The 24,013-nt window shown below is 40.9% G+C and overlaps 1 pseudogene; it reads left to right on the forward strand.

The window, feature by feature from the left end:
• Window positions 1-3,003: 3,003 nt before the first annotated feature.
• LOC132485536 (myelin expression factor 2-like) lies at window positions 3,004-4,767 on the forward strand (annotated as a pseudogene).
• The last annotated feature ends 19,246 nt before the right edge of the window (window positions 4,768-24,013 follow it).

The following is a 24,013-nucleotide window of genomic DNA, read 5'->3' on the forward strand; positions in this document are numbered from 1 at the left end:
GATTCTATGAGTAAACAGGCCACTGCTTTTTCTCCTTCATTGTTGTCCTTTGTTCTCCACTTGCAACCAGTTGCTGTTTCACTGTGTTGTGTTAATAACATAATTCTAGAGAAAGCTGGCCTGATGTGATTGTTTATTAGCGCTTCTTCCTCATTAATTTATATCTTTTTCCCCAGCTGATGAGCATTTTTTGCTTAGAAGTTCATTACTTCTCCCCTCCCCCCCACTCATTCCAGCAACGCAATTTAAACAACATTAATCTGGTATTTAGCGAGAAAATGGGGTTTTATCATGGGAAACACTCAGTTTGAGAGGTAATCTTCTTTTTCTCTTTTTTTTTTTTAATTTTTATTTTTTGGCCACGCTGCACAGCATGTGGGATCTTAGTTCCCCAACCAGGGATCCAACCCACACACCCTGCGTTGGAAGCGGGGAGTCTTAACCACTGGACTACCGGGGAAGTCCTTTCTTTTTTTTCTTCTTAAATAACATTAAAAAAAAATCTTAAGTTAATGACGAATCACCACCACTTGTCTTGGAGGAAGGTTGCAGAGGAGATAACAGATGAGGGTTCTGGAATTTTAGAGCCAGACATACTCTCCTCTAGCCCCCTCATCTTTTTTTTTTTTTTTTTTTTTTTTTGCGGTATGCGGGCCTCTCACTGTTGTGGCCTCCCCCGTTGCGGAGCACAGGCTCCGGACGCGCAGGCTCCGGACGCGCAGGCTCAGCGGCCATGGCTCACGGGCCCAGCCGCTCCACGGCATATGGGATCCTCCCAGACCGGGGCACGAACCCGCATCCCCTGCATCGGCAGGCGGACTCTCAACCACTTGCGCCACCAGGGAGGCCCTAGCCCCCTCATCTTATATGAGGAACTTGGGCCTCAGGGAGGTTGAATTATGGGCTCCAGGCCACCAAAGGGTAAATAGCAGAGATGCTGGGGTGTGAATCTTTTCCCACTGTACCGAGCTGCGTTTCCTTTGCTGTGGTGGCTGCAGGCTTGAATCCTCTTCTTCTGCTGTGTAGCCTGCACTTGGCAAGTATTTTAACTTCACTGAAGCTCAGTTTTTTAAATTTATAAACTGTCCGTGTGGTAATAGTTTCTTCCTTGTAAGTATTATGGGTAGGATGATCTAAGTAAAGCCATTACACCATTGCTGGTAACTAGAAGGTATGGAAAGAGTATTTCTTAAATGAAGGGATAACAAGTTCAGGTTGTTACTGTTGATAGTGGTTATTTACCTGAGTGCTTCCCAGAGGCCAGGCATTTGCTGAGTCTTCCATACAACCCTGGAAGGTAGGTATTATAATATGTCTCTACTGTCAAGAGAACTCTGCAACTTGTGTTATTTCCCCATCCCTGTCTTGTTTGTTGCTCTCCACCCCCATCCATTCCTACAGGACTAAACAGTGACACCCTTACAATGGAGAGTTATTAGGGATCTGTTTCAGAATCTGACTAATCATCCCTTACACCAGTGGGTCTCAACCAGGGACAGTTCCCCCCCCCCCCCGCCACTAGGTGACATTTGTCAATGGTCTGAGAATTTTTGTTGTCACAGCTGGCAAAGGGGGGTGGTATGAGTGTGCTACTGGTATCTTGTGGGGAGAGACAAGGATGCTGCTAAGTACCATAAAGAGCAGAGGGCAGCCTCCACAGCAAAGAATGATCCAGCCCCAAATGCCATTAGGGCGAAGGTTGAACTCCACTGCCCATACTCATCCAGTGATTTGATCTTCGTAACACATTGTGAAGCTGGATGAAAGGGAGCTCACTTAATAAGGGTAAAGGGACCTCTTTTGTGCCAGGCATTGAATTAGGCTAGAGTTGGGAAAATAGATTTTAATCTGCATGCCAACTTGATCAGTTGGTAGGGGCTTCTTGGATCACTCTAGGGACAAGGATTCTGAGGCTTAGCAGGAAGGCTCCCAGCTCTGCCACTTTTCAGCCATGTAGCACTGGGCAGTTACTTAACTTTTCTGTGCCTTAGTTTTCATATTTATAAAATGCCAGTGATAATAGTATCTACCTCACTGGGTTGTCAGAGGATTAAATTAATATTCCTGGGCTTCCCTGGTGGCGCAGTGGTTGAGAGTCCGCCTGCCGATGCAGGGAACACGGGTTCGTGCCCCGGTCCGGGAAGATCCCACATGCCGTGGAGCGGCTGGGTCCGTGAGCCATGGCCGCTGAGCCTGTGCGTCTGGAGCCTGTGCTCCTCAACGGGAGAGGCCACAACAGTGAGAGGCCTGCGTACTGCAAAAAAAAAAAAAAATAATAATAATAGTAATAAAAAATAAAATTAATATTCCTAATATACAACAGTGCCTGGCACGCTGTTATCATCATCATCACCTTCACTATCAGAGACATAATCTTGCCATATATTTACCATCCTTGTTGTACTCAAATTATATACAATCTCTTAAGTAGGCAAGACGTATAATTGGTCCTATTTTTTAGGATGAGAAAATTGCATTGCAAGCTGGTTAGAGCGTTCAGAGAGATGATTCCGAGTGTTAAAATATAGAGGAGAGCCTTTACAGAGAGTGTCATCTTAATTCATGAAGTGTTTTGTCAACCAGCTTTATCCCTTGCCCAACTCTGAAATGTCTGTACAGATCCTCAGGGGCTGATCTTTACTGCACGTTTGTACTGTTTAGGTTGGTCTGAGCTGTGTTCCTGTCGTTAGGCAATAAAGGGCACTTTGGCGCTTACTAATCTGACCTGCCCGTGGGGCTTCCAGAACAAGAGCAAAGTGGAATCACTGAGACCATAGGTGATAGGGGCACCTCTGGCTCACATATGGGCAGCCCACATATGGCATTATTTCGCTTGTCTCTCTCCATTTTTCTTAAATTTACATCTTCGAATTTTCTTTGTTTTCAAAGACTAATTGACACGGAAATTTCTTTTTTTAAAAAACTTTTAGCCTGCTGCCGCCACTACTGTAGCACTCAGGGCCCCTCAACGCAGGCGGCGGAGGCGGAGGCCGTGGCAGCGGGATGGCCGACGCAACAAACCCCGAGGTGCTTAGGGCTGCTGGCGATGACAGCCCGCATGCACAGCCCGCGGAGCCGCCGGGGAAAACCTCACCCGCCCGAGCAGGAGAAGCAGCCGCCACAGCACAGCGGCAGCTCCAATGACATTAAAGTGGAGAATGATGAATCAAAGAAGAGAAACCTGAATTAAAAGAAAAATCTACAGGAAATAAGAGGGCCAATGGATTTCATCCTCATTCAAAAGACAAGAATTCAGGCACTGGAGAAAAGAAGGGTCCAAATCGTAACAGAGTTTTTATTAGCAACATCCCATATGACATGAAATGGCAAACCATTAAAGATCTAATGAGAGGAAAAGTTGGGTCAGGTTACATACGTGGAGCTCTTTAAGGATGCGGAAGGAAAATCAAGGGGTTGTGGTGTGGTTGAATTCAAAGATGAAGAATTTGTCAAGAAAGCACTAGAAACTATGAACAAATATGATCTTAGTGGAAGACCCTTGACTATCAAAGAGGATCCTGATGGAGAAAATGCTCGTAGGGCATTGCAACCGACAGGAGGATCGTTTCCAGGAGGACATGTACCCAACATGGAATCGGGATTGATGAATTTACCACCTTCCATTCTCAATAATCCAAATGTTCCTCCTGAGGTTATCAGTAATTTGCAGGCTGGTAGACTTGGTTCCACAATTTTTGTTGCTAATTGCAGGCTGGTAGACTTGGTTCCACAATTTTTGTTGCTTGGTTCCACAATTTGTTGCTTCAAAGTTGGTTGGAAGGAGCCAAAGGAAGTGTTCAGTGTAGCTGGAACTGTAAAGCGGGCAGATATTAAAGAAGACAAAGATGGCAAGAGCAGAGGAATGGGCACAGTCACTTTTGAACAGGCAGTTGAAGCAGTTCAAGCAATTTCTATGTTCAATGGGCAGGTTTTGTTTGATAGACCTATGCATGTGAAAATGGATGACAAGTCTGTCCCTCATGAAGACTACCATTCACATGATAGTAAAACACCACAATTAACACGTGGTCTTGGAGGCACTGGAATGGGACTTGGTCCATGTGGACAGCCTATTAGTGCCAGGCAGTTGAACATAGGTGGTGGAATGGGAAATTTAGGTCCAAGTGGTATGGGAATGGATGGTCCAGGTTTTGGAGGAATGAATAGAATTGGAGGAGGAATTGGGTTTGGTGGTCTGGAAGCAATGAATAGCATGGGAGGATTTGGAGGAGTTAGTCAAACGGGAGAGCTATACCGTGGTGTGATGACTAGTAGCATGGAGAGAGATTTTGGACGTGGTGATATTGGAATAAATCGAGGCTTTGGAGATTCCTTTGGTAGACTTGGTGGTGGAATGGGTGGCATGAACAGTGTGACTGGAGGAATGGGGATGGGACTGGATCAGATGAGTTCCAGCTTTGATAGAATGGGACCAGGTATAGGAGCTATCAATATGGAAAGGACTATCAATATGGATCGAAGATTTTTATCAGGTCCAATGGGAAGTGGAATGAGAGACAGAATAGGCTCCAAAGGCAGCCAGATATTTGTCAGAAATGTCATGTAATGTTTGCAGAAATAAAAATGGAGAATGGAAGGTCAAAAGGCTGTGGAACAGTCAGATCTGACTCCCCAGGATCAGCTGAAAAAGGCTGCAGAATAATGAATGGCATAAAAATCACTGGCAGAGAAATTGATGTTCGCTTGGATCATAATGCATAATTTGAAACCACGGTTGGAACATTCTTACATCTGTTTTGCTGAATCTCCTAGTAAAAGTCATTTTTTAAAGTAATACTGTATGCTTACAAAAGTTGTAAAAATATACTTTTAAAACTCCCACCAGCTTTTAACAGTATAGTGTTAAATATACTCTGATTTTTGTTAATCTCAAGTTTGGATTTTTAAAGACAGGAAGTCTGGTCGTTCAGTTTAAATGAATGGTTATACTATTTTTAATGAAATAAGCCATTTTCATGTTGTTTTTAGTTCTACGTAGTGGGATTTGTTTGTTCAAGTGTCCCCAGCTTTTATCAACATATTGCAAGGTAAAACATAGGTGGTTTTTTCAAAACTTCTGTTTAATATATGTAATTATCCTTGAAAAGCAAGGGCTCAGACAAATTAGGATATGATCTTGGTTGGTTTTAAATTACTTTTTTGTTGGTGATAAAGAATTATTGTAAGTTTTAGATTCTAAAGTTCAGAATATTTTTTATTTGACTTAAATGAAGAAATGGAGTTTTCCTTCTCTGCCCTTCCCCATCATTCACATTTTCCACATAACACTATTAACATTAACCACCACAGCCCCTTATTTTATTATTTCCAATAATTCCAAGTTCATACAGAACTGATAATGTTGCAATCCCCAAGTATAATAATAGGCAGATTACTCCCAACTTTCTGTCTAGTTTCCAGCCATTAAGGTGAACTGCTAAGAAAAGAAAACTAATTGAAATGTTGAGAAAGATGGTTATGTAAGTTAGTCCTCTACTGTTCACTTCTACAGGAGCAGATGCATTTATAAATGCAGTTTTAATAAACCATGGAACTCCTAGGCATAGAATATTGAACACGTTGGATCCCACAGTGTTAGACATAGCCATATCTCCTTTGCCTGCAAAAAAAGCATGTTGTTAAAATATGCATACCAATACTGTATTTTATTAATAAGCTTCATAAGAAAAAACACTGGATACTTCTTCTGTTTGTTTTGGAAAATTGTTGTATTAGAGCAAAAGTTACTGAGTTTGTATTTTTGAATTTTGGGGGGGGTTAGTGTTTGAAGTCTTAACATTTATTTATCCAATAATTCTCTATTTATTAAACCATTTTTCAATAAGGTATGTAGATTACTTGTTGCTTTTCATCGTAACGTGATTAATTATGATTTACTGCACATTTCAGATGAATATTATTTGGGGGTTTAGATTCAGTGAAATTAATCTGCTATTAAATAGTAAATCCTTCCTCTTGAGTCACTCCTTTTTTTTTCTTCAAAGTATGTTACTGAGGAAATAAATATTTTAAAGGTACCTTTGCTCAGTGTATTTCAGCCCGGCTTTTAAGAATGGGCATTGCAGCTTGACGGACCTACTTCTTACCTTTTCTTAGAACAAACACACTTGCGATCGTGTGTGGTATGCTTGTTCCTGCTGCTAATAAAGTAAGACCCATTACTGTATCTGGAATTTCTAAATTTTCCCCTGTAATAAACATAGATATTACAAGTTCCAAATTTTATAGATTGACTAACTGTTCTCTGCAGATATTTCAGATATTTCTTTCCTGAAAAAGAAAATAGACATATTTAGATTTCAGAACCAAGATGTAATTACTTAGATTTTAGCTAGCAAAATATTTGAATAATATTGGTGAATTGGTAACCCAAGTAGCACAGATTTTTAATGGCAGATATTGTTATTTGATACACAAAATTCTACCAAGGAGGAATTTCCTTACCTGCTATGCTTACAGAAGTTTTGGATGTCCACTGTTATCAAGGCTGTTGCTTAATATACGCTAATGAGATTGGTCATTTTCTCTTTTCTTTTTTAAAAACATTTCCTAAAGAGGTCAGATTTAAGCAAATTATTTATAGCTGTTTTTAAGCTGTAAATATGTTAACACGGTATGCATTTTTAAAGTCCCACTTTAGTGACAGACCTTAGTTTAGTGTTTTCTTTGGGAAATCATAAGTCTGAGGAAAACAAAATAGGATTCTGCTTGAGTCTTTCTAACTTTATGGTCCTAGTTTAATACTTCTGTTAAATCTGATGTCAGTTCAACATTTTTCATAAACGTATTCATTTTGGGAAACAGAACTAGAGGGAAGTTTTAAAAAAAAGTAAATGTAACTGCTCTTAATATTGTAATTGAAAACTTACTTTAGAATTTTTTTCTTAAAATGTTAATTAAAAGAACTTCAAGTAGCATGTTTATTGCATGCTTATATGTTGATATTGGAATTGCAGTTGGTTGTTAATTTTGTTACTGGTTTGCCAGAGTTCATATGTACATAAATAACACTAATATTTATCAAAAAATTTTTTTAAAATTTTATATTGGAGTTCAGTTGATTAACTGTTGTGTTAGTTTCAGGTGTACAGCAAAGTGATTCAGTTGTACATATACATGTATCTATTCTTTTTCAAATTCTTTTCCCATTTAGGTTATTATAGAATATTGAGCAGAGTTCCCTGTGCTATACAGTAGGTCCTTGTTGGTTATCTATTTTATATAAGTAGTATGTATATGTCAATCCCAAACTCCCAATATATCCCTCGCCCCCAGCTTTCCCCTTTGGTAACCATAAGTTTGTTTTCTAAGTCTGTGAGTGTGTGTCAGTTTTGTAAATAAGTTCATTTGTATGATTTTTTTTTGAGATTCTGCGTGTAAGCGATATCATATGATACTTGTCTTTCTCTGTCTGACTTACTTCACTTTAGTATGATAATCTCCAGGTCCATCCATGTTGCTGCAAATAGCATTATTTCGTTCTTTTTAATGGCTGAGTAATATTCCCTTGTATTTATGTACCACATCTTCTTTATCCATTTATCTGTCAGTGGACATTTAGGTTGCTTCCATGTCTTGGCTATTGTGAATAGTGCTGCTGTGAATGTTGGGGTGCACGTATCCTTTTGGACCATGTTTTTCTCTGGATATATGCCCAGGAGTAGGATTGCTGGATCATATGGTAGCTCTATTTTTAGTTTTTTAAGGAACCTCCATACTGTTCTCCATAGTGGCTGTACCAATTTACATTCCCACCAACAGTGTAGGAGGTTTTCCTTTTCTCCACACCCTCTCCAGCATTTATTGCTTGTAGATTTTTTGATGATGACCATTCTGTCTCGTGTGAGGTGATATCTCATTGTAGTTTTGATTTGCATTTCTCTAATAATTAGCTATGTTGAGCATCTTTTCATGTTGCTGTTGGCCATCTGTATGCCTACTTTAGAGAAATGTCTATTTAAGTCCTCTGTCCATTTTTTTTTAAATACTACTCTTTATTTATTTATTTATTTATGGCTGCGTTTGGGTCTTCGTTGCGCACAAGCTTTCTCTAGTTGCGGTGAGCGGGGGCTACTCTTCGTTGTGGGGTGTCGGCTTCTCATTGCGGTGGCTTCTCTTGTTGTGGAGCATGGGCTCTAGGTATGTGGGCTTCAGTAGTTGCAGCCTGTGGGCTCAGTAGTTGCGGCATGCAGGCCCTAGAGTGCAGGCTCAGTAGTTGTGGTGCATGGGCTTAGTTGCTCTGCGGCATGTAGGATCTTCCTGGACCAGGGATCGAACTTGTGTCCCCTGCATTGGCAGGTGGATTCTTAACCACTGTGCCACCAGGGAAGTCCCCTGTCCATTTTTTTGATTGGGTTGTTTGTTGTCTCTCTCTATTTTTAAAATTTGAATTTGTGGTCAACATTTAAAATTCAAAAGATAGCTAATAAAAATGTAAAGTTCCAGTGTCTTTGAAAATGAGAATATCTGGTTATACTCAGCCCACATTACTGCATGGTAAAAATTGGCTGGGGTAGCCTCTCTCCTCGCTTCAGTTGCCAGACTTGCTAGTTTTCCCCACTCCCCACCAGGCCTCAGTGTGTCCTCAACACTGACACTGAGTGGCAGCTGCTATCTGTTCACTCACACTTGGTCTGCTTTACTTGTTTCCATTGCCTACCTGGTCCTGCAGACATTGGAATTGGCAGCTGTTTGCACAGAGCTGATTATAGTTATACTCCTTACATTCAAAGGATGTGTTGACCTTTGCTACCTGTGAGGAAGTCAGGGCAGGGATTATTGTGCCCATTTTCCAGATTGGGAAACTGAGGTCCAAAGTTAAACAAGTTGCCCAGGATCACATAGCAACTTTAGTGCTGAGATGGGAGTAGTTTTATGGATGCTCAAGCTTTGCATTTGGTTTGTAATTTTTGACTATGAGGACATGGAGACATTTAATTTTTTCCCACTGTCCTCTGGTCCCACAACTATAAAAAGAGAATACTGGTTTAGATCGGTAGTTTCCAGACTTCATGGATTTCTAAAATTCCCCCAAAATTGGGGTACCTGAACACAGGGTTGTCAACATTGGTGTCAACTTACAAAACAAAACCCCAAACATTTGCTACACCATTTTCATAAAAGAAGGGATAAATAATAACTATAAAAGAAGGAAGAACATAGTCTCAGAATAAAGGAGGTTTCTTTCAGGAAAGTGTCTATGCATATGTACAGATATTATAAAACATTTCCTTAATTTTCCATTTCACCATGGCAGATAGAGGCACTAGTTTTGGGGGAGTCGCTGGCTTGGGAGATCTTTAAGGTTATGTCTAGCTTACTCATTCTAGATCTTTCTTTTTTCCAGTGCTGTAGTGAGAGCCAGTTCACCAAGCCAGCCCCCAAATATACATCAGAATATCTGCAGTGTCCTGGGCAGTTATTTGGGCACATGCCCTTCTGGTTTCTGTTCTGCTCCTGTTTCCAGATCCTCTGGCCTTCACGAGTAGAAAGAAATCACCTGGTCCTTATGAAAAGATTATTCAATAGTTGGGAGTTAGTTTCTGGTCACAAATGGAGCGTTCACTGAATAGAACCATGCTAAGGGCCCTCTGAGGGGGTGACAAAAAAGAAGCTGGACACAGGGCCTGCCTGATCTCAGAAAGCACCAATTCTCAGAAAACAGTCTTAGAAAACTGGAGAAAAATAAGCTTTACAGGAGAGGTCGAGAGAGAAGTGGTTGAGTTCCAATTCTGCTACCAATTTACTGTGCAGCCTTGGACAATCCACCGCCCCCAACTCTGTGCCTGAGTTTCCTTCTCCATAAAGCAGAGGGATTGGATTGGATGCTTTAAGTTTTCCTTTAGTTCCCATATGCTATGATTTAATGTAATTCAGTTCATAAAATCAAAATATAAATGGGGAAGGCCCTTACAGGTCATCTCGTAGAAGTACCCTTCTGTCTATTTAACTACATGCAAATGAAACCTCTCAGCCACAGCTTCAAGGGACCCCAGATGTCCCTTCCATCCCTCAGAGCAGTGCTTTGCTCTGAGAGAGGCAGGGAGGTGGAGTGGTGGAATTACCCAGTGTGCCATTCATGGGCTAGGAAAGGGCCTTCTTGTTTCATTAAGAGCCCAACTTTCCTGTCCCTAGGCTACAGGGCTCTTAGGAGGAGCAATCTTCGTTTTCTGCTGTGTTTGTTGACTCCAGTTCACCTTTTCTTTTTATTTTCAGTTAGGAGCAAATTATGACCACCTCTGTGGGTTTACTTCCTTGCTGAAATTTTTTCTTTGGAACCTCAGGGAATGTGGGTGGGACTCACGGGTCCTTAGAATATCAGGGTTGGAGAGACACACAGAGAGGATCCAGTTTGGATCTCCAGCTGAAGTGTGAGTCACTCCAGTTACCTTCCTATCAAATGCTTACCCAGCCTTTCCTTGACTACCAAAGAGAAGCACTCTGTATTTTGGCATAACACTGAGTGATGTTCCTTTTACTGAGCTGAAATCTCTTTCCTGTGATTTTTTACCAGTTGTTTCTGGCTCTGTCCTCTGCAGCCACTCAGGAGAAATCTGTTTCCTTTTCAGTTCTGAGGTCAGACCTGTAGACTTTTCTTGCAGCTGAGCATTTCCTGCACCCTCACCCATTTCTCTTTTGATATAATTTGTAGACTTTCTCCTTGGGCCTCACCCTGATTTGCTTATTCAATTTCTTTCAACAAGTGAGTAATTTTTATCATACAACAAATGAGTAATATTTACTAAGTGCCTACCATATGCTAGGTATTGTGCTGGGTGTTGGTGATGAAGTGGAGATTAAAACCCACTTCCTGGCTTCTGGGATGTGGTGGGAAGAACATGCCGTTGAGTGAGGAATTCGAAGTTAGAGTGGTTGGGTTTGAACTCCAGCTCTACCACTTACCATTTTGTGCCATTGGACAAGTTGTTCAACCTCTCGGATCTGCAGTTTCCCCATCTGTTGAATGGAGGGAAATAATAACGACTACTTCATTAGGGTTGTTATTAGTAGTTAATAAATAAAAAGTGCTTATCTATTTTGATGATCTATCCCTCTGTTTCTAAATATTGAAAGATAAAATAATTCAATGTGCAAAAAAAAAGTGCTTAGAGTCAAGCTTGGCACATTCTAAACACTGAAAAAATGTTAGCTCTGGTTACTATGATGGAGCAGAAGACACTGAGGTGTATAGACTGAGGAATGCACTAAGCTACTTCACTAAGGAAGTAGCTTTTAAGCTGAGGTTTTGCAAGGTGGGCAAGAGCTGGTTAGGTGTCAAGGGAGAGGACAGCAGTTCAGACAGAGGAAACAGCATGTGCAAAGGTCCTGAGGAGAAGATCTTGGCATGTGGCAGGAGCTGAAAGCAAGCCAACGTGGATGGCGCTTTGTCAGTGAGAGAGGGAGAGCAGTGGGGGACATGGGGCTGGAGTGGTGACTAGGGCTGTGTGATGCAGGACTGCATATGTCATTTGAAGGACTTAGGTATCCTAAGAGCAATGGCCAGTCAAAGGGCTTTAAGCGGTGGAGAAGCATGACAAAGATTTGCTTTTTAAGATCACTCTGGCTGCTCCATGGATTCTGAATACCTGGAATTCTTTGGAATCCATGTCTTTTAATTTGTACCCTCTTATTAGCGCAACCAAGAATCGTATTTGTTCTTTAGGCGGTCTTAAAAAAAACAGTGGCTCGGGCTTCCCTGGTGGCGCAGTGGTTGAGAGTCTGCCTGCTGATGCAGGGGACACGGGTTCGTGCCCTGGTCTGGGAAGATCCTACATGCCGCGGTGCGGCTAGACCCGTGAACCATGGCCGCTGAGCCTGTGTGTCTGGAGCCTGTGCTCCGCAACGGGAGAGGCCACAACAGTGAGAGGCCCGCGTACTGCAAAAAAACCCCCCAAAACCCCAAAAAACAAAAAAACCCAACAGTGGCTCATATCCAGGGTCTCATTACAGAGGCCTTGCTTTCGCTTACTAGTCTTCAAACTCCCCAAAGAATTATGTGATAAAGGCTTAAAGTATTATCCTATATAGAAAAGTGACAGTCGTTTAGGTTGGAAATCTTTAGATTACGGGAGCACAAACTCCAACTGTATGGGTTCAGGCATTGTAACTGGTGGCGGCAAGGAAGATCTTCAGATAGACCTGAAATCCTGAGGTGGTCTGAGCCCTCTGCTCTCCAGGCTTGGGTGCCTTTGACTGTGCACCATTTGGGATGCCCATGGAGTTGAGTGAGCCCTTTGAACCAAGTCTTGGGTGGAGAGACAATTCTTTTATGAGGTACCATGCCCCCACTCCTTTCCGGTCAATAGAACTAAAATAATAGGGCAAGAGTTAGGTGGATTGTAAGTGACCCATTGACATCAGAATGACAGATCAAATAATTTATTTTCTTCTAAATCTGGATTATGCTGCTATAACTCCCAGGAACTAGTTTTAGCGCCCATCACTCTTGTTCTACTTGTGAGCATTTGTTGGGGTGTGCACACATCACACATACACACTGCTTAAAGAGACACACACTCACACATCCTCAAACGGAAGCAGGTGTGAGCAGGTATACACGAGTGACCTTGATTACAAGAGCACGTCCAGCCTCCAACTCACAGTGTCTTCCCTTGACCTACAGACTCACACATCCCTGAAAGCACATCCCACACAGGCCTGCCTTTAGATCTGAAGAGGTCATTTGGCCATCCCCTGCTTCCTTTTGTGTCCTGGTTAACTGCCTGAGAAGTGATTAGGATCTTGCTGCTCAAAGTGATGTTGGTGGACCAGCAGCACTGGCTGGCATCACCTGGAGGCTGTTAAAAAGGCAGACTCCCAGGCCTCCTGAGTCAGAATCTGTCTTTTAACAAGATCCCCAGGTGATTTGTATGCACGCTGAAGTTTGAGAAGCCCTGAGCTAAAATATTTGCCTTCTTTCGTAAACACAGCTGCAGCTCCAACCAGAGGAACTCTGCTTTTATGTTTTATGCCAATGGCTTCCACAGAGGATTTTGCTGGAAGAGAGGGCTCCCCTGCTAGGGTGAGTGTGAAACTGCCACACCACACTGTGGGCTCTCAGGCTTGTAGGATCTGGTCTCCTCTCAGAGCTGCCTCTGTGGCTGCATTTTTCTATCTGGGACCTTCTCATAAACTTTTCCTGTTTGCTGGAACTTTCTCTCTCACCACATCTCCCTTTGCACGGCTAAATCCCATGCAAGAGCAGATCTCTCAGTTTCAATTTAGCCATCTCATAGGCTCCCAGTTCACTGTGTTTCTTTCCTAATACTGAGCACACTTGGAATTATGTGCTCAAGTCCACCTCTCCAAGAGATTACAAACTCCGTTAGGTGAGGAATTACGTCTGTCTTGTTACCTGTATAGGCACACAATAAATATGCATTCAAAGAATGAATGATAAAGGTAGCTTATTCTAAGAGGAGTACGAGTAAAAGTCATTCATTCATTCATTCACGCAGAAAACATTTCTTGAGCATCTACTGTGTACCAAGCAGTGTGTGGAGTCCTGGGGACATACATAGCTCAGGTCTGGGTCCTGACTTTGTTGCTCAGAGTCTAGTAGGTGGAGATGGACGTGTAAACCCCTAGGTACAGGTGGAAGCCCATATCGGTTACCATGAGACACAAAGGAAGGAGGGGCTGATTGTATCTTGTCCCTGAGATGGTTTGTTAATATCTCAGCCAGGCCTTGAGCTGCTCTGTTTCTCTTTTAGTGAGGAACTGGCCATTCCAAGGAGCTTTCTCGGAAGGAACCCTTGGCTTAGAGGACATTCTAATCTTGATTCTGAATTTTTCTTAATTTCCATGGATAAATTTCTCAAGCATAAATATTGATTTTTAAAGAATAAATCTCTGACTTCTCTTCTATTTCAGTTTGTTGGGGGTGGTTCCCTATCCTTCATTTCTCCCCAGAGGTCAGATGTAGAATCAACCCGAATATAAAGACAAAGCAAAGGCCTGAATAAGGAAAATCTTGGAGAGCTTAGGCAATTTCTTCTTTCTTTCCTGCTGTCTCTCTTTCCATCCCTCCATCCTTCTTTCTCCTTTCTTATGTTCTTAGGATTCAGTATCATTCACCTCCACACATGGCTTATCATCTTAGCGGAGCAAAGAGATAAATAAGCAATGTAGCTAAGTGTGCCATATGTTCTGATGGGAAGGGCGAGTTGCTGTGAGGGCACACAGCAGAAGTATCTGTCCTAGTCTAGAGTCAGGCTCCTGGAGGAAGCAACATTTCAGTTGAAAACTGGGGGATGAATAAGTGTTAGGGGAAGTGTCAGAGGTTGAGGTCAGTGCCAGGGTAGGGGGGCAGTCAGAGTGGTGGGAGTGTTGCAGGTAGTGCATAGCATGTGCAAAGGCCCGGAAGCAAGAGGGAGCACAAAATGTTGGGGGAGCTGAGAGAGGAGCAGCAGTGGCTGGGACATAGGGGCTTGGAGGGAAGGAGTTTGGGGGTGATGAGGAGGCAGTGGCCTCATGGTGCAGGACTCAGTAAGCCACTTGCAGTTGTTTGAACTTGGTCCTGGGCAAATGGGGAGCTAATGAAGGGTTTTAGGCTGAGGAGTGGTATGACCATATTTGAGTATTGGTAAGATTGCTAGTATGGAGAACATATTCATGGGACAAGTCTGAAGGTAGGGCAGCTAGACAGGGGGCTGTTGTAGTTGTTCTGGATGAGCAAAGTAGTGAGTGTGCTCCTGGAGGCGGGGCTTAACGGCACTAAAGGCCACCTTGACCCTGGGGGACGGGGGAAGGGTTGGGCAGTGGTTTGGCAACTACCAAAATAAGATGCCTTTTAGGAAAGTATTTTTAAAAATGTAAACTGCACTCATAAGGATGATTCTAACTGGGAAGTGAATTAATGATTTCCTATGACTCCAGGCCACCCTGGAGGAGGTCCCCAAATGGGCAAATTGGGGGTGAGTTATGTGGAAGGATTTCAGAGTCCTCCGAAGTCCCTCTGCCCTGTACCACTTTCCCTCACATCCTGTAGATGTCTAAATTCTATCACTGACACCTTGGCTAACACACAAATCCAAATGGACCTGTACTATTAAGTTAAGGTGTAACGAATGTATTTACGTTGCAGAAAAACACTGTGCCTGCATGGATTTGGTCCTGAGTTCTTTCCCTGGCCTAAAATTCTTTGTCCGGAAATAATGGATTTTCATGTATTTTCTCCCACTGATCTGCAGTCCTCATAAAATCTGTAAGAGGTGGGTGGAGAGGTCTGGGATTATTATTCCCATTTAACAGATGAGGAAGTAGAGGAAGGCTCTGGAAAGAAACTGAATTGCCCAAGATTAATGGCAGAGTTAAGACTAGAGACTGGGGCCTTCCTCCTGCAATGGCCTCCTCACTACTCCACACACAAGTCCAAGTGCAGAGTTAGCTGACCCAACCTGAAACTGGAGGGAGGGGCGAGCAGAGGGCTGGAGAGAGGAGAAGGGTGCAGGCATCCATCTGGTGGGAGCCTACCTGCCCGAGACTTTCTGACGGTTCCTTTCCCTGCAATCTCTTTGGGCAATCTCCCAACCCAGGGACCTTCCTGTGGGCTCATTCATCCTATTTGCTTTCTGCTCTGCCAGTGGGATGGGAGAGTCAAAAATCATTTGCTATAGGCTTTTATTTCACTTATTTATTTCTTAGATCAGTGAGGAAGGGAAACGGATCAAAGGGGGAATGTCAGGCCAGAAGAGGGGAGACAGGGAACATCACTGATAAAATATTAGCAGACCCTCTGCACGAGGCCTGTTAAAGGAGAAATAATGACATTAAATATCTTTGTGTCAGCAAAGTTCTTTATGGCTCAGAAAATGCTTCCATCTCCATCTTCTCACTCAACCCCTTTCTAGTACCTTCCTGGTAGGTTTGTTGAAGGGAAGAAATGAGATAGTGTCATAAAGTATGTGGTAGAAGTGCCCAACTATCACGAACACCTCATCTTCCTCCTTCATCCCTCTGTTGCACTGGGTACAATTTCAGTGATAACATTCAAAATTGCTTGCATTTATCAAGCACTTACTATAAGCCAGACACTATGCTAAGCTCCTTGCAGGCCTTATCCAATTTAATCTTCATAACAGTCTTCTAAGGAAGGGAATATGACACTTCTTTTAGAGATGAGAACACGGAGGCCAGAGAAGTAAACCTGCTAGATAAGTCAGCACAGCTATATTGTGGAAGAGCTCGATTTTGCATCCAGGCTGTCTTCAAGCTCCTTGCTGCCTCTCAGTCAAAAGTATTGTCTCCTTTCTCCTCCTCAGATCTGTCTGAGCTCCCACTACCAGCATCTTTACCCTTAAAACAGTGGTTCTCAACCTTGGCTACACATTGGAATCACTGGGAGAGATTTAAAAAACACTGATGCCTGGGTCCCACCCCAGATACCCTGATGTAAGTTGTCTGGGCTGTGGCCTGGGCCTTGGCATTTTAAAAGCTCCCTGGGTGAGTCCATTTTTTACAGCCAGGGTTGAGACACAGCTGTAAAGTGTTTGTAATGGTATTTGCCTCTCCCACTTTTCACAGGTTGACTAGGTTTTTGCTTACTCATGGGACCTTAGATACCTACAGGGATCAGGCAGGTAGAAACAGTTTAGTTGGTAGGCTTTTTTTTTTTTTAAACAACAAAGTGAAAGTGTGATAATAAAGACAATTGGGTGGACGTTAGGGAGTGGTGGGGACAGTGGTAAACTTAAGAGCCCTTACCCACGTAAGGAGGAACCACGCTACTCCAATCAGTTACTGCCATCTGGGCCCAGAGTGGCCAAGTCTTATTTTTCTCAAGAGAAGATGAAAGTCACTATTATGGGAAATCTCCCGATTTTTAAATGTTGACAATCCCTTTTAAAATATTAAAACACTGTCTGGGACTTCCCTCGTGGCTCAGTGGTTAAGAATCCGCCTGCCAATGCAGGGGACACGGGTTCGAGCCCTGATCCGGGAAGATCCCACATGCCGTGGAGCAACTAAGCCCACGTGCCACAACTACTGAACCTGTGCTCTAGAGCCTGTGAACCACAACTACTGAAGCCCGTGTGTCACAACTACTGAAGCCTGCACGCCTAGAGCCCGTGCTCTGCAACAAGAGAAGCCACCGCAATGAGAAGCCTGCGCACTGCAACGAAGAGTAGCCCCCACTCACTGCAACTAGAGAAAGCTTGTGCACAGCAACGAAGACCAAACGCAGCCATAACTAACTAACTAACTAACTAACTAACTAACTAACAAAAAAACCCATAACACCATCTAGATTAAAGATGTTTAGTTTTCAGATGTACCTTGTGGGCCCCCAGTTCATGTTCTCTCTCTTAATTTTTTTACTCTACAAACTACTCAGAACCCTGGCCCTTAGGGTTTATTTATCTGACCACAAATCACCTTGTGTTGTTAATTTACATTAAATAGCTTGTGATTTTTAAATTGGTAAATGTAATACATGTATTCATTATAGAAAGTACAAAACATGCACATAAAGGACAAATAAAAATCATCTATGTTCTATCTACCCAGAAATAAATGTGTCGTGAATACATTCAGTCTTTACTTCTCATCACATACAGATCATTAGATATGGAACATGGTAAAAATATGGATTCCTGGGATCTGCTCTTTGGCCCATTCAGTAGTGGTCCTGGGGGAGGCCCGGGAATCTGAATGTATAACATGTTTTGAGTAGATTATTATGTACAGCTGGCATTGCAATGCTCTTTTCTTAAAAAGTAGGCTTTCAAAAAAATTCTTTTCTTATGTCATTTAGTATTCTGTGTAATTAATGCTTATGTAACATTTTATCATTTGCATATATCACAAGCTATTCTTTATCATTGGACATTTACAGTGTAAACAATGTTTTATATAATGAATAATGGTGAAATGAACATCTCTCTAAATAAATTATCTTATATACCCGTTTCATTAGGATAAATTCCTACAAGTAGAATCATTGGATCAATAAATATGTATATATTCAGGCTTCTGATATAAATGGCCTAATTGTCTTCTGCAAAGACTTAAAAGAATTAAACCGTTTACATGTTTGTCTTCTGTAGAGAGCAGAGAATCAGTTTCTCTACGTCTCTGTTAAAACTGGGAATTAACTTTTAAAACTAATTCAGTAGAAGCAAATGCAGCTTATTTTTATTTGAATTTGCTTGTTGCATGCTAGAGAGGTTGAACATTTTTTTCTTTTTCTTTTTTGCCACTTACATCTCTGTTAATGTTTGTCCCTTTCCTACTTATTCTTGTTTATATTATGGGTTTTATATCTTTTTCTGTCATGTATGTAAAACCCCTTTTTCCAATTTTAAAATTTGCCTCTTAATATTAAAAAGTGTTTTCATTCTGAAATTCTAATTCAGTATAGTCAAATCTGTAGATGTTTTTTCTTTAGGTATTTTTTTGTTTATGTGCATGAGGATTTATATAATCTCAAGTTTAAAAAACTCACATACATTTTCTTCTGCTTAAGAACTACATTTTAAATTTCATTCTTAAAACCATTGCAAATTATTTTTGGCGTATAATGCAAGATGCCATTCACATTTTATTTCAAGTTCTTCCTTTGCTATTAAAAGTCATTTTTTTAATGTCTTTTTGAGTGAATTTTGTTGATTTATCTTTTCCTAGAAAATAATCTATTTCAATGAGATTTAAAAAATTTATTAGTGTTCTTTATACTGAAAAAGAAAATCTCATTTCTAATATTTTACATTTGTTTTAGCTTTCTTCTCAGATTTTCTAGAAGTATTTATTAAAATTGGATGGTCCCTTGGATAATTTATTCAAGTCAACTTATCAATCAATTAAATTCATTACTTTTTGCTGTTGGATTTATTATTTTTGCTTACCTTAGTTTATTATTTTTCTAATATCTTCAGTGCTTAATCCATTTATTTCCACTTTTTCTTGTTGAATAATGACAAATGTGAAGTTATAAATTTTAATACGTGTACAGCTTTGGCTACATCTCATATACTTCGATATGTAGAAGTCTCAAACTTTATTATTCTTGAAATAATTGGTAATAATGATTTTCATTTTCAGTTTCAGTCAACAACTAGTATTTAGGAGAATATTAATCATTTCTAAGTTGTTATTTTAAAAACTTGAATCTAATTTCTAGGTTTATTGCATTATGATCTGAAATGTGATCTATACATATATTTTTGCAGCTTATTGAGGTATTCATTGTGGCTTAATAAATGATCATTTTTTTAAGACTCTTTCATAAGTGCTAGAAGGAAGCTGCATCCCATTATTGTAGGGAAGCCCAATTTGTTAAATCATAATTAATTTATGTTATTTATGTCCTTGTCTTAATTTTTGTTCACTTTTCCAGTCAAAGATTTAGGTGTATTTAATGATCTCAGTACTAATTTTTCTCCTTAATATCTATATAATGTTATTTATTTCAAAGAAATTTCTTGGTGCATAAAAATCTGGTATTTTTCACTATGTGTTTTATTCTTTCTAACATATTTGTTTTATTTTCTTTAAGGCTTCTTTTTTTGAACACTGAACTCAGCTTTTTTGGTAACAATATTGTGATCCCAAGTTTTTTGTTAAGTTGCCTGTCATGTCTTTCTCCATTTCTTTAGTTTTAAAACTTTTTCTGGGTGTATATTACTAGGTTTTAGAGATGCTTTTCAATAACATGGAATTTAGTTGTGTGTGTGGTGAGTGTTTACTCACTTTGAGAGTTGTTAGTTAAGAGAGTTGGTAAACTCATTTGTATTTATTTTTAATGTCTATTATACAGTCTTTTATTTTATGTTACTTTATACTTCATTGTTTTATTCTCTGTGTTTTATGGAGTATATGTTGCTATTTTTTTCCTAGTGTTTTTGAATAGTTATATCCTATTTGTGATTACTTAAAATGTTTGTGAGAACAATATATAATCCATATTTATCTAATTTCGTCAAGAGCAAAACTGTATTTACTTTAAAACATTTATTACGTATTTAGTAAACTTCTGATCTCCTACATGCACATCTCACTCTTCATTAATATAACCTTGGGATTTAGATCTAGATTATTCATGCTAAATTAGTAATTTTAATATTCTACTTCAATAATAACTTTCACATTATTTGTTCTAGAGTTGTAGTTATGGAGATTCATCTCACTACCTGATTTTAGTGTTTACTGTTCATCTTTTTATACCATCAATCCTCTATTTCTGAAGTCTTTTTTTTTTTCTCTCCTTTCTTTGCTCTTTGGGGTATACCTTTAAACAATTTTTTAGAAGAAGTGAACACAGCATGTTCTTCTGAGCCCTAGCCTACCTAGTACTAATTGGCTGAGAGTGATTCTTAGGTTATAATTCATTTCAGAGCAGAAATACGAGAACTACCTGATTTTTGTTCCTTCATAGAAATCCCTTTTTTTTTTTTTTTTTGCGTTACGTGGGCCTCTCACTGTTGTGGCCTCTCCCGCCGCGGAGCACAGGCTCCGGACGCGCAGGCTCAGCGGCCATGGCTCACGGGCCCAGCCGCTCCGCGGCATGTGGGATCCTCCCAGACCGGGACACGAACCCACGTCCCCTGCATTGGCAGGCGGACTCTCAACCACTGCGCCACCAGGGAAGCCCCCATTTTTTTTTTCTTTTTAAAATCATTGCATACATATAGTATTATTCCCTTTATTCATATAATTTCTAAAAAGATGATGGCACTTTTTTATATGAGGGTGCCTTTTAATTGATCAGGAAACCAGTGGACCTTCTCAATATGTATATTCATGAGTCTTTTCCATCTGAGCACATTTCATTTTTGTGTTATCTTTGGTTATTGCCACTATTTCTTTTTTTCTAATGGGATTTTCAGAAGTGCTAACTATCTACATATTAGCTTTTTATTTTCTTTCTTCCAATTTTCTCATGGTTTTTATCTTTTGCTCTTTCTCTTTGAAGTCGTGGGAGAACATCTCACATTAGTATTATGATTTTCTTTCTTTTTTTTTTTTTTTTTTTTTGCCTTACGAGGGCCTCTCACTGTTGTGGCCTCTCCCGTTGCGGAGCACAGGCTCTGGACGCGCAGGCTCAGCGGCCATGGCTCACAGGCCCAGCCGCTCCGCGCCATGTGGGATCCTCCCGGACCGGGGCACGAACCCGTGTCCCCTGCATTGGCAGGCAGACGCTCAACCACTGCGCCACCAGGGAAGCCCCAATGATTTTCTACTTTATCAATTATGCTTATTTACTGCCTCTCCTGTGTAGTTTGATTCTGTGATTATATTTTTAGTTTTTGTTAAAACTTCCTAAAAATCTCATCCATTTTTACTTCATTCTATCCTTTTACATCATTGGGTCATATCATATTTATTACCTTTTCATATTGGACATCTGTCCTCATGGCTTTCTGCTTACTTCATGAATGCTATATCTTTGTGCTCTCTGTTGAGAGTATAAAAGTTTTCTCAAATTTTCTTCTTTATCTTGCAGTAGATTATTTCTGGGGTCTTTAGGATAATCTTCCTTTTCCTTTGTTCTGCATTTTTTCCCCACGAAGCCTGTAACTTTTTTTTCACACTAGTTATCCTTCTAAGTATCTCAAAACCTTCAGTTTGTCGATATTCAAGTATATAGCCTTCCCCTGGGTCTCATCCAAGTGTATTTCTGTGGTGATGGGTCAGCTTTACAGCTAGAGGGCAATGTGATGTGAATAGCTCACCATATGATTTCTAGTTTCTTAAATATTCATCTATGACAGTGGTCCTCAACTGAGTGAGATTTTGTCCCCCAGGGGACATTTGATAATGTCTGGAGACACTTTTGGTTGTTACAAATTGGGGAGGATTGTGTATCTAGTGAATGGAGGCCAGGGATGCTGTTGAACACCCTATAATGTATAAGATATTCCCCACAAAAAAAGAATTATGTGACCGTAAGAGTTAACAGTGCCAAAATCGAGAAACTCTGATCTATGACAGATCTATGATCTGTTCTGCTAAGGTGGCATTTCATCCTAGTCCCTCTATCTTTTTTTCTGATACTCTGAATCAGTGGAACACATGTAAAATCCAATTTTCAGTGTCTATTGCTTCCCCCAATCCTTTTTTCTTTCTTTTCCAGATTGAATAACTTTATATATACAAATGGAATGTTCCAGGATGCAGTTTACCATTCCCAGCTCTCCCTGCTTCGTGCCCACAGAAGTGCTGTCTCTCAAAGGATATAGAATTAGGGTGTTAGGAGTAGCAGTATGAGAATGGGTGGATCAGGGAAGGGCTTCTTCATTCATTTAGCCATTTAGCAGATATCTAATTAGTGTGCACTGTGTATCAAGCACTGTGTTACAGCCTCCTCAAAAGGCAGCATCCATGTACTATAGATATGGCTGTTTGGTGATTTGCTCGAGTCTCTGGGTAGGGCAGAGAGTAGGGAGATACGTTTTTAGGGTTTCAGGAGATGAAACCTGGTATACCTGGTATCTTGAGGCAATACTTTGCTAAATTTTTCTCTAGCAAAATCAGCTGCCTCACCATTAGTAAACATTCCTACGAGAGTCTGTTTTTTTTTTTTTATTATGAATTTTTATGTGTTTTCCTCTATCGTCTGGATATTTTAGTGGGAAGTTGACAAAGACTGCATCAGGGGCTAATAAGCAGATGCATTTTAGAGTTCTGTTTGATTCTTTAATAAGTACATATTATGTCTCCCCTACCAAACTTTTCCCTCCTTGAAAGAATGAGCTACATTTTTTCTGTCTTTGTAGCCCTCATGGAATCCTGTGTAATGATATTTGGCAACTACTTGTTCAGTGATAAGGTTTTATCTGCATTCATAACATGAGGACCAGAGAGAATTTACCACATACCTCTTTGGACTATATAGTGTGGCTAAAGTATGGGTTAGTGATTTGGCTCTAGAGACAGGGCTTGTAGAGAATCTGGGCAGTGTCACCTGTAGCTCTAATGTGGACATTTTGACTGTCAGCTCTGCGGAAGATTTTAAACTGCTTTCCCCATCATCTGCAGAAAAGCCTGTATGTGGCCCAGCAGCAGCAGCAGTTACAGCTGCTTCCTTTTTGTATTTTATTGGTTAGAAATACATTAACTGCAGAACCATTTGGCCAATAAGAAGAGACCAAGGCAGGCATCATAAATATGGGGATAGATCATCTATGATAGCCAAAGAGTAACCTTTTTCTTTTGCTCTTAGCCATGTCTGAAACTCCCTCCCTTTCCGGGTGAGCCCTGCAGCAATTATATCAATGACATGAACATCTGGAGCCCCTCAGGGAAGCATGACATGGAGACATTATATAATTCAATGGGCTAGACAGTCTTTAGGACATGTCTGCAAAGCACTTGGGCACGGAAGCTGAAGAAAGACAGGAGGGAGGATAAAGGGCAAATAAATATCTCTCACCCAGATGAAGGCAACAGTGCACACCTGGTTATTCCAAACACCATTTTCCTGTGCATTTCCCAGTAAGAGGACTTGTTTTAGGGTCGAGGGTCACGTCCCTGTGCCATAATTTCCATTTATAAGTATGTGGCCTAACAGCTATGACCTTGGACTTGGGTTTGGAAATCCTGGTTATAGTCCTGACTGCCCCTCATCAGCTGTGTGACCTTGGGTAAGCTCCTTTCCCTCTCTGGGCCTCAACTGCCTTATGTGTAAGTAAGGGGACTGGATAGAGAATCCACAAAATTCTGATTCTGTGACATGGAGAGGCATTTCCTATCCTTGTATAGGAATGAGTTTTTGGTCAGCAACTTTGGCAGGGCTATTGAGAGTTTTGTCACACTGGTAAGCAGATGCAAGCAGAGGGTCACACCAGCTGCAGAATCTATATATGAGAACAAAGCTGCTTCTTTTACTTTCTCTCTTTTCAAACCCCTTCCTTCCTTCTACCCCCAGCACATTGGGCAAGTGACTGATTCCACCCACTGCCTCTTAAGCATTGACCTGCAAGTCCCTGAAAATCCTGTCTGCCTCAGTACCAACCCTGTCACTTGATTTTTAAGGACCATAGTCATCCTCACA

Source organism: Mesoplodon densirostris, chromosome 3 (genome assembly GCF_025265405.1).
Source record: "Mesoplodon densirostris isolate mMesDen1 chromosome 3, mMesDen1 primary haplotype, whole genome shotgun sequence".
NCBI lineage: Eukaryota > Metazoa > Chordata > Mammalia > Artiodactyla > Ziphiidae > Mesoplodon > Mesoplodon densirostris.